The sequence below is a fragment of the Marmota flaviventris genome, chromosome 9, assembly GCF_047511675.1.
Source record: "Marmota flaviventris isolate mMarFla1 chromosome 9, mMarFla1.hap1, whole genome shotgun sequence".
In the NCBI taxonomy this organism is placed as follows: domain Eukaryota; kingdom Metazoa; phylum Chordata; class Mammalia; order Rodentia; family Sciuridae; genus Marmota; species Marmota flaviventris.
Window position 1 is genome coordinate 4,720,253 of NC_092506.1, and position 15,297 is coordinate 4,735,549.

General features: G+C 54.6%; 1 protein-coding gene across 2 annotated transcripts in view; it reads left to right on the forward strand.

The window, feature by feature from the left end:
- Nucleotides 1-13,456: 13,456 nt before the first annotated feature.
- The window catches only part of Cpt1a (carnitine palmitoyltransferase 1A), a 50,362-nt gene continuing 48,521 nt past the window's right edge, over nt 13,457-15,297 (forward strand). Inside the window, exon 1 of one of the 2 annotated variants that reach the window (XM_027944418.2) lies at nt 13,457-13,583. The gene's annotated coding sequence lies outside the window, so the exon portion shown is untranslated. Of the gene's footprint in view, nt 13,584-14,372; nt 14,398-15,297 lie in introns of those variants that run through there. The other variant, XM_071615977.1, reaches the window with a different exon arrangement.

A 15,297-nucleotide genomic window follows, 5' to 3' on the forward strand; every position in this document is an offset into this window, starting at 1 on the left:
ACTTGACCTTCGCTAAGCCTCCTCACCTTCCACACCTGGGCAGCGAGGGCAGCCAGCAGGAAGGTCAGCTCTGAAAGGTCGTACCTCTGCGGCCTGCTCTTCTGCCTCGGCCTTCCTGGAGACTGAAATCTCCGTCTCCCAAGAGCCCTGTGCCTGAGGGTCCTGTCTGGCTCACAGGAGCCTGCGGAGTTGCAGCTTGAGCCACTCTGGGTTCAGAAGACCCCAGACAGGAGCTGAGCTGAGGGAGGACTTCAGAGGGCCCCAGGCCTGCTCTGGCCAAGACCCCACCCAGGTTCTGTGCGCTTTGGGATCCCGTCAAGAGGTATGTGGGTTCCTTCCCCCGCCACAAAAGTGCCTTTCCAAAAATAGCCAGCCCTACGTCCAGACGGGAACCACGGAGACGTGTGAAGAGAAGGAGCCTACGCTAAGAGACACGACTTTCCTGAAAGGTAACCAAATGAAAAGTGAACCTGGCGGCCACTGCACCTTGTGATGAGGTGTTTGCAAGTTATTGCAAAAGTCGGCCGTTCCTAACCTCCGGTGGAATTTGCCTGGAGAGAAGAATCAGCCACAGGGACAACGGGGAGTCTCAGGACGCTCGTCCGAGCTGCATCAGAAATAGCCAGACAGACCAACATGGCTGTCCACCGACAGAGGGAGGTGCACATGATTATGGGATGGCCACCTGAGGCACTCGCCTTCAGAGGCAGGGCACTGCGGCCTGGGGCGAGGGTCGGAGGCTCCGAGGCAATGAACTTGTGGGTAGTGCTGACTGTGGTCATGGCTTCAAAGGTGTGGACAGACATCAAAACTCTAAATAGGTAACTTACTGCATGTCAGCTCTATTTCCACAAAGAAGGTTCCGCTTTTTGTTCGCTTTTGACCGTGCAGCGGGCTGCGTGTGGCTCAGAGGTGGAGCCTGTGCCTCTCAAGCCAAGGCCCCGGGTTCCACCCTGGGACTGAAGTGGGGGAGTGGGGAAAAGCAATTATTGAAAAGCCTGCTTCCAGCCGGGCGCAGTGGTGCACGCCTGTCATCCCAGCAGCTCGGGAGGCCGAGGCAGGAGGATCGGGCGTTCAAAGTCAGCCTCAGCAAAAGTGAGGTGTTAAGCAACTCAGTGAGACCCTGTCTCTAAATAAAATACAGAATAGGGGTGGGGATGTGGCTCAGTGGTCGAGCGCCCCTGAGTTCAATCCTCAGTGCCCCCCAAAAAATCCTGCTTCCAGAATATTTAATAAAATGGCAAATGTTATTATTTCAGTATCCATAATGCAAATGAAGAGGGGAAATGGCCTCATACGCCATTCTGCAGAACAGTGCGAAGCTGCCTTTCCCTCGCACCTGCAAGGCTCCTGTGCAGGTCTCATAGTGTCGGGGAGGCTCTGCAGACCTCCCTTACGGTCCTTTAGCACTGTCAGACCCACAGCATGATCCAGACTCCACGGTTACCTTCAAGGAAACTTTAAGAGGGGGGGACCCAGAGGGAGGAAGTTAGGTCAGGGGCATGCCCTTAGAAGACTCAGCCAAGGAGTGAGCGTCGGTGGGATTAAAGCATGCTCACCCCACACTATTGCCCCTTTTTCTTGTGCTGGGGATAGAACCCAGGGCCTTGCACATGACAGGCTAGTACTCTACCACTGAGCTGCACCCCAAGAAACGATTCCCTCTTCTGCATTCCTTTCTGACCTCTTTTCTATTAAGTACCCAGTCTCATGTATTTTGTTATAGTAACAGAAAATAGCCTAACATGCTTGCTCAACCTTGGGGACCTTGACTCCTGAGCCCTCTTCATCTGCATTTCTGTCACATCCTTATGCATGGCTCTTGCCTGGACACATCAAGCTCTCTCTACAAGAGTCACCTCCTCATATAGGGCCTCTTGACCATCTGACCAAAATCCTTCTTTTCAGGGTGCAGAAACACACCCAGAACAGCTTTTGGAAAAAAAAGAAGAAAGTTGGATGAATTTGACATCATACCCAGGATAAAATCCAAATGTATCCAAGTTTTAAATGTAAAATCTGAAAGCATAGAAGTACTAGAAGAGAAAGGAAATTTTCTTTCTAATCATAGAGAGGGGACAATTTTATCTATGGCACAATATTCAAAGCCACACACACACACAAAAAAAATAGCACCTTGGACTACAGAAAAAACTTACACTAAAAAACAAACAAACAAAAAAGCTGGGTTCAGTGGCACACATCTATAATTCCAGCTTCTTGGGAGGTAAGGCAGAAGGATGGCAAGTTCAAGGCCAGCCTGAGAAACTTAGTGATATCCTGAGTCAAAATAAAGTAAGAAAAAACCAGGGTGGGGGGGCTGGATGTGGTGGTAGGTGTTCTCCTAAGCATGTGCGGGTTAGTCATGGGGAAATGCAACTCAAACCCACAATGAAACACCCTCACACCCCGGGTGGCTGCAATCAAAACAACAGGCAATAACAATAATTCAACAACCAGAGGTATCAACGAGCGTCAGTGGGATGTGGAGAAGGTGGACCCCTGGCTCCCGTGGGGGTGGGGGTGTTAAATCACACAGCCGACCTGGAACCTCTGGTGATTCCTCAGAAGTCTCCGCAATTACACTCCAGAGACCTCAAAACGCAGGTGTACACAGAGCTGTGTACCAAGACCTAGGGCAACGTTATCCATGATAACTGCAAAGTGAGAACAAGCCAGATTTCCACTCACAGAGGGAAGAGGACCAAAGTGGCTGATCACGCTGAACCTCAAAATGGAAGGAGGTCAGACCCTCGCTCCACCTTGGGTGCAGATACCAACTTAGGGAGAGAAGCCCGACCCCAGGGACTGCCTGCCTCTGATCCCCTTTCCACAGACACAGGAAGCAGATCAGGGGTCGCCTGGGCTGCCTCAGGGAAATGGGAGGCAGCCGCTAAGGACAGGTGGTTTCTTGCAGGGTAGTGAAACGTTCTTTTTCTTTCTTTCTTTCTTTGTTTTTGTGGTAGTGGGGATTGAACTCAGGGTTACACAGGCTAGGCAACTGCTCTACCATTGAGCCACATCCGCAGTCCCTTGGCACCTGAATTTGAGACCCTGTGAATGGCACTCTTATGCCTGGGGTGGGGTGACCACAAACCAGGACAACCCCATGCGGGGTGCACTGGATAAATCCACCTGACTGGGCCGCAGGGTGCCCCGGTTCTTGGTCAAACACTACTGGGAGTGTGGGGATATTTCTGGGTGAGAGTAACATTTAAAGTGATAGACCCAGAAGCAGGCCGTCCTCCCCGGGGCGTCTGGGCCTCCGGCCCTCAGCTGAAGGCCTAGATAGAGCAAAAAGGCTGGCCCCTCCCTTGGCAAGAGGCCTGGGAGCTGGGCGTCTGTCTCTTCCTGGACTCTGACTCCCAGCCGGCCCTCCCTGGTCTGGAGCTGCCACCGCAGGTCTTGGGCCTCGATCGCTGGCCTCCACAGTCGGGTGTGTCAGTGCCTGATAATCTCTCATTTATCTGTATCTAGATCTAAATATCCTGTCAGTTCTGTTTTCCTGGAGATGAAGTACAGACGACAACTTCACCGTATACCTGCACTGTCTGCACATGGCCTTGACCTGGCAATCACACCCCAGGATCCGCTTTCCTCGACCTGCAGGTGGAGAGTTGACCTTTGTGCAGACTTACTCATTGCTACGCTGTTTACAGGAACAAAAGCCTGGCAACACCCACGGGGCCACAGGGGACAATGCACTGTGGTAAAATAAAACAGTATGAGCAATGTATAAATAAATTTAAATGACAAGGAAGAGGAAAGGACTGAAGAGGAAAGGACTCCAAGACATAAATACATTTAAGAAGGCAAGCACACAGCAGGGTAGAGCATGCCTTTTATTTTTTTTTTTTAAACAAAGGACACACATATGCATGTGGCTTATATTTCCTTAAGTGCATTCTAGAAAGATGCACAAGACACTGTCAGGTGGTGCAAAAGTGGAGGTAGGCTTTCTTTTGCCTACTGGGGATGGAACCCAGGGCTCATGCAGGCTAGGCATGCCTCTACCCTGAGCCACACCCTCAGTCCTCTGGATACTTTTTTTTTTTAATATTTACTTTTTAGTCGGACACAATACCTTTATTTTGTTTACTTATTTTTATGTGGTGCTGAGGATCAAACCCAGGGCCTCAGTCGTGCTAGGCCAGTGCTCTACCCCTGAGCCACAAGCCCAGCCTTTGGATACTTTTTTGATGCTTGAGCTTACTCATGATTCAAACATATTTCCTACACATACACACCAAAATAAAATGTCCCACCTCCAGTGTACCCCCTTGCCCTAGGCCAAAAAGTCACCTACATGGTCTCAATTAATCCTCATAATAATCTTGAGAGTCGAATGAGAGGAGTCCTAACCTGAGCCACGGACGGTGAAATTTCCTGGCTAGAACCCCACACTGCTGCACTGGGGCACGTCTCAGTTCGCGCTGCGGAAACTGGGGCCCAGATGCCATGAAATTCAGAGAGGAGCTGGATCTGAAGCCAGACCCACTCTTGCATCCTCCGCCCTTGCCAAGCTCCTTTCTGCTGTGTGTTTAGCGTCCTCTGTGAGATCAGGACCACGACGCTCAAGCGCCAAGAAACAAGGCGGATTCGCTAAGGCGGTCAGCTCTGGGAGGCAGGACTGCGGCGGGAGGCCCGGGAGGCGCTGGGCTGCGTGGGCTCCAGGGTGAGCGCTGGCCCAGCGCAGGAGGGTCTGGGTTCCATCCCCAGCGTTGAAAAAAAATAACAATAAATAAACAAAATTTTAAAAAGTGACACTAGATTTTCTGAAGGCAGCGGCCACCAGGCCCTAGCTGATCTTGGCCTACAGGATTTCTGGCAAAGGTCTGAGTCGTAAAACTGGTAGGAAGTTGGGGGTGTGGCTCCCTGATAAGACGCAGGTACAGAAAGCGCCAGGCCCTCCCAGGTCCCCAGCATCAAGCAAAATAAAAATAAATAAAGTGGAAGAAAACAGAAAAGCTTATTCATATTCCATGTGACTGTCATCTTATAAATGTGCACAAGATCAGAAAAAAAAAAAAAAAAAAAAAAAGCCTTAGTGGCCCAGACAAAAGACAAAGGAAACGCAGCGAACGTAGAGCAGATCAGGAGATTCCAGGCGGTTCGGCTGGGCGTTTCCCGTTTTTCCAGAGGTCAGGTCCATTATGTCGGGACCGGCTGGACAGCCCGCCCTGGAAGCGAGCACCTGCTCCCGCCCCGACGGGTGGCCGTCCCGGGGCGCGGGGCGGTGGGCGGGTCCGCCGGGGCGAGCTGCGGTGTGGACCGGGACGGGCAGGAAGCCGCGCCCGCAGCCCAGCGCGGGCCTGGGGCGAGGAAGGGCTGGCTCCGCGGTGGGGCGCGCGGGGCGGTCCCCGACCCCGTCGGGCTGGTGCGATACCCCGGCGGGGGGAACCCCCACCTCACTCCCAACGCCGCATGGGGCCAGGGGGCGACTTCACATCCTCGCAGGGTGACTGCGGGGTGACACGGGGTCAGTAAGGCCGGTGCCTCCCGCTAACTCCGCCGCCGCCGCGCTCGGTCCAGTACGACCTTGGCCCGCAGCGACCTGCGGTTGGGCGGGGGGTGAGAGCCCCGCGGAGACCGCTGTCCTCCTCCCGCTGCTCCCTCCTCCACCTTGAGCGCCGAAGAGGCCTCGTGCGACCCTGGACGCCAACCCCGGCTACTGCGGGCGCCCAGAGGAGCGGGAGAAGCCGGGGACATCCGGGTGCCCGCTCCCCCACGCCACTCTCACCCGAGGGAAGGACCTCCCCGGGGCTGCGGGGACCCCGGAGGAGGCCCCTCAGCGCCCGTGCAGGCAGTTGGGGGGCTGCAGCGTTTGGATCATCCAAACAGGACTCGAGGAAACGGGCAATAGGACCTTTTAAAATTTAAACTGGTCCTCTTGGCTGCGGGTCTGCTCTCCGCCCCACCTCCACCCACGCTCCTGCCCCAGGGGACTGTCACTTCCTCCACCCACCCACTCCCACTTCCGAAAATTCCCAGCTCTTCCCGCCTCCCTAACGTCAGTGTCCTCCAGGAACCAATTAGTCTATCTGGTGGCGAGTCAGCACCTAGCCATCCCCTCCTCTCCATTGCACAAAAGTTCTGGTGGATTGGAAAATCTCAGGGCCCCCAAAATCCGGCCCTACCAAGCTCCTGATCTGGAGTGGGCGAGGGGGGCGCTGCGGGACTTAGAAAGGCAGTGTCCTGGGGCGGGGCCCTGTGGGAGGCCTCGGAGAAAGGGATTGCCAGAGCCGGGATTGGGTTCAGGTTTGCTCCCACCTCCCCCGGGGCATCTCATCCACAGCTGCGCCGCACACACAGGAAGGCACGAAGGAGGTGACCTTCAGGGCAGAGAGAAGAGGTGCCCAGGGGCAGAAGGAGGTAGAGTGAGGTCTTGAACGCAGGCAGCACAATTAGGAAGGCCGATTAGCCCAGGCTGGATGCTCCCTCTGGAGCAGATCTTGGAAGCTCTTGCTGGCCTGCCCAGAGCCAGGGCCAGCTTCATGGACATGTGACTGGTGCAGTCACCCAGGGCCAGAGCTTAGAAGGTTCCAAAATTGGTTTAATGCTCTGCTGTCACTGTCTGAAAATTCTTAATAGGTTTTGAACAAGGGTCTCCACATTTCATCTCATTTTGCCCTGACAAGTTATGTAGATCTGTCTACCTGGAGGCCACAGAATGCAAAGGTGTTGAGACATGGAAGGTGACCATGAAGGAGGACCCTCAGGAGCCAGTTTAGAGGTTCCTGGAGCAGACTTGGAGGTCCGTGAGAGCCTGGGGAGGCAAGGCCAGAAGGAAGAGCACCAGGCAGCTTGGTCTGTCGTGTCCCCCCCACCCATCACCCACCCATCCATCCATCTGTCCTTCCACCCACCCATCCATCCATCCATCCACCCATCCATCCATCTGTCCTTCCATCCACCCCTCCATCCATCTGTCCTTCCATCCACCCCTCCATCCATCTGTCCTTCCACCCACCCATCCATCCATCCACCCATCCATCCATCTGTCCTTCCATCCACCATCCATCCATCTGTCCTTCCATCCACCCCTCCATCCATCTGTCCTTCCACCCACCCATCCATCCATCCACCCATCCATCCATCTGTCCTTCCATCCACCCATCCATCCATCTGTCATTCAGCTAATATTTCTGAGGCCCTGCTATGGATCTGTTCGAGGATCCCACGTCAGGAGCTTCTGTTCTCTTGAACATATAGACCAGTCTTCAGCCCTTTCCCACCCATACTCTCTCCCACTCTGCTTTATTTTCTCCTTTGCTCTTTTCACATGAGTCTCTTTATGTCTTGCTTGTTTCTCCCACTAGAATGCAGGCTTCTGAGGGTGGGCTCGGGCTGGCTGCTCTGCTCCCTGGGAGCCCCAGTTTCTAGGACACATAATCGTAGGTGCTCGACATATTAATTGCCAAACAAATGAAGGGAAGAACAAATGCATGAATCTGGGTAAGACCAGGGCTGGAGGTTGGGGGCTTAAAAGTTCTTCCACTCTTGGGAGGGGGCACCACTGATGGGCTCATTTATTTCACTCCACAGTCCTCCTTCATAACCCAGGGGGTCCCAGCGGGTTGTGGTGGCACATGCCTGTGATCCCAGCCACTCAGCCGGCTGAGGCAGGACTCAAGCTCAAGATCAGCCTGGGCTGGGCAATCTAATGAGACCCTGTCTCCAAATAAAGTAAAAGGGCTGGGGATGTAGCTTCACGATAGAGCACCCTCCCCCGTATACACACAAGGAAAGGAAGAACAGAAAACTGGTGCATTGAGCTTTTCATTGGCTGTCTTGGGTCTTCTTTTTTCTTTTTTTAAGGAAAAGGAAAACATTCAAATTTGAACAGAGGGCAAGAGCTTTTGCAAATAGAGAGTCTGTGAAAACTCAGCCTGTGGCTTCCTGAGTGGCCTGTGCCAGTCCTGGGGGTTTGTAGGTGTCCCTAGACTGTCATCAAAGCCCCCCCCCCACAACTGTGCTGGACCCACAGAGGCCACTCACCCCTGCTCACTCCAGAGCACCTCCAGCTCACACAGAACAGCTCTCCCAGTGATTTCTTGCTGGGCGCACATCTGTCATCCCAGTTACTGGGAGGCTGAGGCAGGAGGATTGCCAGCTTGAGGTCAGTCTGGGCAACTTAGTGAGGCCCTGTCTCAAAATGTAAAAATAAAAGGAAAAGGCTGGGGTGTGGCTCAGTGGCAGAGTGCCCAGCCAGCACATGCCAGGCTCTGGGTTCCATCCCAGCACCTGCCAACAGAAGGAAACAAAACGATTTCCTGCTCTTGTACCTGGAAATGTGTGTCGAATGAGATTTCCCACAAGGTAAAAATGTGACTGAGATACACTGAGCTCATGTCAGAGATTAAACTCCGATGGCCAAGCAAGTCAAAGGAAGACCCTAGCAGCTGAGTCTAGAAGCTCTGGAAGACAGAGAGCTGGAGTGCAGTGCCTCGGAAACTGGCCGATGTCCTACAGGGCGTTAAATGTCCTGCAGGGCAATAAATCTTGACTTTGGGGAATACGTATTTTTTTTTCCATTGATCAGGAATTGTTTAGGTTCTGATGGACAAAAGCCTGCCGTTCTCACATGACCTCCTGGACCCTGGAGCCTGTCAGAGATCCATTTCCCTAGAACACAAGCTAATCCTGGATAGGTCTGTTAGCCGGTGGAACCCTGCGAGGACGTTCTGACAGCCCTTTGCCCTGCTTTCAAGTTCGGGATAAGTTTTCTTCACTGTGTGGGCAGGAGCGTAAACGCACGCTTTGGAAGGCCCATGACTGAAATTACTCACTACCTTGCATGTGCATGTGTTTTTCTGGGGAAGGGATGGTAGCTGTCATCAGGCTTTCAAAAGCTCAGTGCTCCACCCAAACTTGAAAGCTATAATGACTCAAGTGTAACCTGCCCCGCCCTCCTCCTCCTGTGCCTGCAGAGGGGAGGGTTCTGCCAAGATTCTTCTGAGGGTGCTCAGACACCTGCTAAAAAGGTGCTAGTGGAGGGTCATGTCCTCCCTGTCCCTTGGGTCCCAACGTCCAGCTGTCTGCAGTGCAGTCACGGACAAGGCTGGCCTGGCTGTAAACCAGGCAACAGAATCCACTAAGTCACTGCAGGCTCTGAGCCCCGCATGCCACTGCTGGTGCCCACTCTCCAGGTCTGCACTGGTGGGGACATAATGATGACCTCTGAATTATTCTGGCCAATTGAAAGGGCCTCAGGAAGGGCCACATGTGTCTAAATTCACCTTTGTGGATCAACACAGCCAACCCTTTTGATTTGGGCTGGCAAGACAAACAGGTCTTAGCAGTCACCGTTCTTATTGATAAGCAACCAATAACTACCTATTGATCATAAACTCCAGCTGATGCCTGGGTCTGTTTCTGATTAATAAACAAGGAATAAACAGGCCCCTCATTAATTGTACTATTTGTAGATAGAGGTTTTTAAAACAGGGGCTCCACAGAGGGAAAATAATAATCATAGCTGTTGCACATAGGGTGCCTACTGTGTGCCCGGAAATGGTGTCAACACTTCCCATCAGTTACTCGTGTCCTCTTCAAGCAGACTGTGCAAGGGGGCTGGGTGTGAAGCGCACACCTGTGAACCCAGCTTCTTGGGAGGCTGAGGCAGGAGTTTGAAGCCAGCCTGGGCAACTGAGCAAGACCCTATCTCAAAATAAAATACAAAGGACAGGCAGGTGGCGCACGCCTGTAATCTCAGTGATTCAGGAGGCCAAGTCACAAGTTTGAGGCCAGCCTCAGTAACTGGCAAGGCCTTAAGCAACTTAGTGAGACTCAGTCTCAAAAAAAATAAATAAATAAAAGAGTGGGGCTGGAGACGTAGCTTGGTGGTAAACCACCCCTGGGTTCAATCCCCAGTGCCAAATAAATAAATTAATTAAATAGAAAGGGCTGGGGATATAGCTCAGTATAGAGTGCTTCTGAGGATGCATGAGACCCTGAGTTCAATCCCCAGTACTGCAAAATACGTGAATGAATGAATAAATAAATAAATAAGGGAGGACACTGAGGCTTAGAGGGGGACAATGAAGGGGCCACATGGCCGCTCCTGGCCTCTGCTCTTGCTTCTTGACTGTGCAGCCTCCTCAGGAAGGTGATCCCCGTGCTGCCAGGGGCTGTCAGGGTGCTGGGCACTGGGAACCAGGCACAGAAGAAATAGAGGAGGTCCTTGTCCCTGAGGGGAGGAGGAAAGGCATCTGGACAGGACACATTCTCCAAGGTCCCTTGGGTATGTATCCAGCTTCAGGCTCAGCGGGGTACAGGGCCCGCCTACTGGTTAGGAACGGGTTTGTTGTTGGATCCTCTGGCCTGCCTTGCGTCACCAGCTTTGTCCTCGTGGGGCCCTGGTGATGCTGGCTGAGCAAACACCTCCTGACGTGGAACCCGCCACCATGTACTCAAAACCAAGGTTCAAGTTCGGGGGACTCTAGGTTTGGGGAAGTGGGGGAAGGGCAGCACTATGGGATTACAACATTGTTTCTCATGGGACCTGGGAGCGGATTCCCCGCCCGCCCCCCTCCAAAAAAAAAAGATTGACTTTGGGATCAGAACCTGCCAGCAGCAGAGGAGGCCTGAGAGAGTGGGCCCGGGCGTGCCCCTCGCAGGCCAGCCAGGTGCACACACTTTGTAGCATCTGTTTTAAGCAGGACCCCAGCATTGCACTTGCTTTAAAAAAGAATACCTGGGGCTGGGGTTGTAGCTCAGTGGTAGAGCACTTTGGTACTTGCCTAGGCTGCCTATGACCTGGATTTTGTCCCCAACACCATAAAAGAAACAAAACCACACACGCACATGCACACACACACACACACACACACCCCAAACCCTTATTCTTTAGAGATTCATACTAAAGAACCGATAAGAAAACCAACAGGGTATCTGGATTTGTTTTAAAATAATCAGCAGGGACTGAGGTGTGATGGCAAGGACCTGTAGTCTCAGCTGCTTGGGAGGCGGAGGAGGGCATCACTTGAGTCCAGGATCTCCAAGACTGCGTGGGCAACACAGGGAGACCCCAGGTTCAAAAGGAATATGAAAGAGCGGATGGGAGCCCTGCCTGGCTGGGAAATCGCTGAACCTGAGTTTTGGTTGTATCAGCCTTTATTACATTATTCTCATTAACTTTTTAAAAGTTTGAAGTTTTTCATAAAAAGATATTTTTAGGAGAAAAACAAATCTCTTAGTGATGAAAAGATATTGCATGCATCTGTTAAGTTTCCTTATTCTTAAAAATGTCTTCTCAGTAGGCACAATATTTGATTAAAATTGGGAAAGAATTCGAAAAAAAAAAAAAATCCCCAACAGAGCTTGAGAAGCATTATTCTAGTTTCGGAGTCGGATACTGGGATATTTTTGGCCTCCAGGGAATGAAGACTCCAGCTCCCCAGGGTCCAGGTTCACTGGCTCCTTATTAATAGCTGTCCCTGGGAGCTGCAGTCTGCGGGGAGGAGAGAGGTGGACCGCGGGAGCAGAACGAAAGCTCCCTGGCGCGCACGCGTTGCCGGCAGCACGGCTCACGACCGACCGCGCGTCCAGGCCGGGACAGGTGAACGCGGCGCCGCGGCGCTCCCACGGACGCCGTCCCCGCCCTGCCTCGCCTAGCCTGCGGGTGGCACCAAGGCGGAGCGCGGGGAGGGGCGCACCGTCAAGGACGCAGAGCCTTCGCAACAGACAGGGCGCAGGGCCAATCCGAGCGGGGCGCGCACTAGGGCACTGAGTGAGGGAGGAAGTGACCTTGAGGCGGGGACCTGCCATCGCTGGGGTTCCAGGGAGAGGACGGAAGGGCATTTGAGGTGAGCGGCACAGTGCAGCTTTCATGGCGCAAGCTGCAAAGGCCCACGAGTAGGGAGAGGAGGGCAGTTGTGCCCTAGCCCTGACCACCTGCCTCTTTGGGCCCAGAAATAAGCAGGAGAGGAAACTTCCAACTTCAATCTCAAAGACATGCAAATTAAAAGAAGGACGGATTCCCCCCGTACTTTTGCCCTTTTAGGGTTCACAAAGATTCGAAGAATCGATCATTGAGTCAAGGCCCATTCCCACGCGCAGACGGAGGAATGGATGTTAGGAAACAGATAGGCAAGTGGCACCCTAATATCGCACGCGCCTGGGTGCTTCACTTCTAGGGATCGGTTCTCCAGGAGAACCAGGCGCTCAGAAAAGGACGCCAATGGCTTTGTAAGTTTTACTTGCACTTGCGGTGGTGCAGAAGGGGGGACACTCAATGTCCGTTGGGGGCCGGTCGAATGCATCACAGTATATCATCTAAAGAAGTACTGCCCAGCCGGTAAAAGGAGCAGGTTGTCTATGTGCCCCCACAGAGAACTATGTCCACGACAGTGACCAACATATCGTCTTCCCTTCATTTGAAACAATGAGCGTGGAACACGCAGCAGCAGTTAGCTGCAGCGGGGGGCGGTGCTGCGCGAGGCTCAACCCAGAACTTTCATTTTCTCTTCTAAACCCTTCAGCTTAACGGCCGCAGAGGAAGATGGAGGCAAACTCAGTCTCCGTAACCAGGAGTGATAGACTTCTGAGAGTGCAGGTTTTGTTCAAAAAAATCAGTGCATTTATGGAGCAGCTGCTGTATGCAGAACCCGTAGCTCGAGCCCAGGAGCAGTAGGAGCCTGGGAAGGTGGCTCACCGGGCTGATGTCCGCTCTGCCCCCACCTGGCTGTCCCTCTGCTCCCTTTCCCCTAAACCTAGAAGCCTGACATCCGCTAGACACCCGGCCCTCTCCGGAGGGGTCACACTGCACCGGGCTTCAGTCACTCCGCTCCTGGCATCTATCATGTTCTAGACGCAGGAATAGTGATAATTGTATTTATTTGATGTGGATGGCACTCAGGGCCTCGCACATGCTGAGCACGCGCCCTACCACGGAGGAGCTACACCCCTAACCCCCAATTGTTTCCCCAGGTCTTCCCCAAGTCCTTCAAGGGAGGCATTTTGGCCCCGCTGGATGAGGAGGAGCACATTAGCGCGTAGGCTCCAAGAGTGAGGTCCGAATTGGGGCGTGGGCTCTCTTCTCATTTATCAGCCGTGGGATCTTGGGCAAGTCAGTCATTCTTTTTCTGTTCGGACTCCTTTTCTGTAAAAAGGGGTGGGAGGTAAACAGCATCAGCCCCGCAGGGGTGCCTCGAGGACCACGGGGCAGGGCAATGCCTATAAACCGCGGGCATAATAAGCCGGGCACGGCGCTAAGTGCTTTCATGTGCACGGCCCTAATGAGCTGCCCATCTGACAGATGAGGAAGCCGAGGCTGGCGAGGCGAGGAGGCTCGTCCCGGACCCGTGCTGTTAGAGGCTGCGGTGGCGTGCACGCGCCGGCCTCAGTTTCCTCGCCGCCCCCTCCCCTCGGCGCCCCGCCCCGACGCCCCGCCCCGCCCAGGCCCCGCCCCCGCCCCGCCGGGCGCTGGGAGCCGTCTGCCCGCCCGCGCCGCAGCCCGGCAGCCTCAGCCAATCGGCGGCGGCCGGCGGCGGAGCGATCGGCCTCGCCCGCGGCCCTCTGCCTCCGGCGCCCGCTGGCCGCTCACTCATTCCGCCGCCGTCGCGCCGCCGTCCGCCGACTCGGTAAGGCCCGGGCGCGGGCGCGCGCGGGGAGGCTGCGGCGCCGCCCTGCGGGCCGCGGCGGACTGGGCGGGGGGCGCGCGAGGGCTGCCGGGACGCGGGCGCGGGGCCGCTGCGGGGTGGACAGGCGGGGAACCCCAGCGCGGTCCTCGGATGGCGGGGCTCGCGGAGAGCTCCAACCTGGGACGCAGCTGAGCCCCCACCTTGCGCAGTGGCTGCGGTCTGGGGTCCGCGCGGGTGGGTCTGTCCGCAGCGGGAGTGATGCTCGGCCCCTGGCACTTGGCAGGACACCTCCAGCCCGGGGCCAGTGGCGCCGCTGGCCAGTGTCTACCGCCGCTCTGTTTCTCCAGCCCGCGATTGGATTGGGTCTGGGGTCTGCGCGAGGGTCGGTCTGCCGGCGGCCGAGGCTCGAGAAGCAGCGGGAGGGATGCTCTGCTCCCAGGACTTGCGGGATGCCTTTGACCCTGGGCAGAGGTGGGGCCACCAGCTCCTTTTCCCCTCCCGACTTCGCGAATGAATTGGGTCTGGGGTCCACCCAGGGTCGGTCAGTCGGCGGGCAGGTAGAGTGCTACAGCGGGAAGGATGCCTGGCCGGGACCCTTGGCGGGTTGCCTCCGCCCCCTCCCCGCATCGGTCCCCGCAGCCCCTCTCCCCGCGCCCACCCCTTCCCGGTCAGTGCAGCCGTCAGGACACGCCCTTGGCGCAGGGACTCTCCGCGCGGTGCTACGGCCGGAGTGAACGGGACTGGGTCCTCAGGTTCGGGGTCCGACATGTGAGCGCCTCCCACCCTCCACTCTGCGTTGAGGGGTCAAGGGCAGGTGGGTGCTGAGAGGTTGCCCAAGGTCGTGCCAGGCGTGGAGGCCGCCGACCTGGGAGGGTGGGGGGCGACACGTGACCAGGCCTCTGCGAACTTGGCCCTCGAGCCCGACGGCGCGGTCGGGCCCTCGGAGCAGCCCCCTGCTCCGCACCACCGCCAGGGCAGCCAGCAACCGGTTCCTTTCGTTTTGTTGGGGCAGGCCGAGGGTCAGCGGCTTTGTGATGTAAATCACAAAGCCTGGCTTTCGTTAGAGAAAGAGGAGGGATGATTTTTCTATTAACCTTCACAAGAGTTAAACACTACAAGTAATTACTGGATTAAATACAGAACAAACTTAATATTCCCAGCTCCAGGCATGGAATATTAAGTTTGTTCTGTATTTAAGGGAAAGTAGTAACTTTGTTAAGTTACCAAACAAAATGAAAATGAATTCAACCTTTTGAAACGTGTATTTTGTTACACCATTTTCTTCCACGGGCGTCTGGTTTCTGGTCATTCCAGATATTCAAGCATGTTTATTTCCGTCAAAGCCACAAGCTAAGTGAATTAAAAAAAAAAAAAAGCTGAGTAGCACTGGCTTTCCCACTGTGCCAGCAACATCCACCTTTCAAAATTATCGGAAGACCAGCTGCCTGAGTAAGGAAGTCAGAAACGTGAGCGAAACGCGAGCCACTGTGCGGGTGAGAATGCTGTGGTGGAGGCCAGCGGCTAGGTTAAGGGGGTCTGGGCACCATCAGCATTCAGAGTTGGTTCTTTGGGTTGGTTTTGCCTTAATACCAGGAGCCAGTGGGCTCTTTTTCACATGTAAATTGCTGTTTCTTTCCTACAAAGCATTGCTGGACTTGATTTTGCACTTGAACTCCATCTTACAGACGCTGGAACCACACGGGGCCAGGTATTA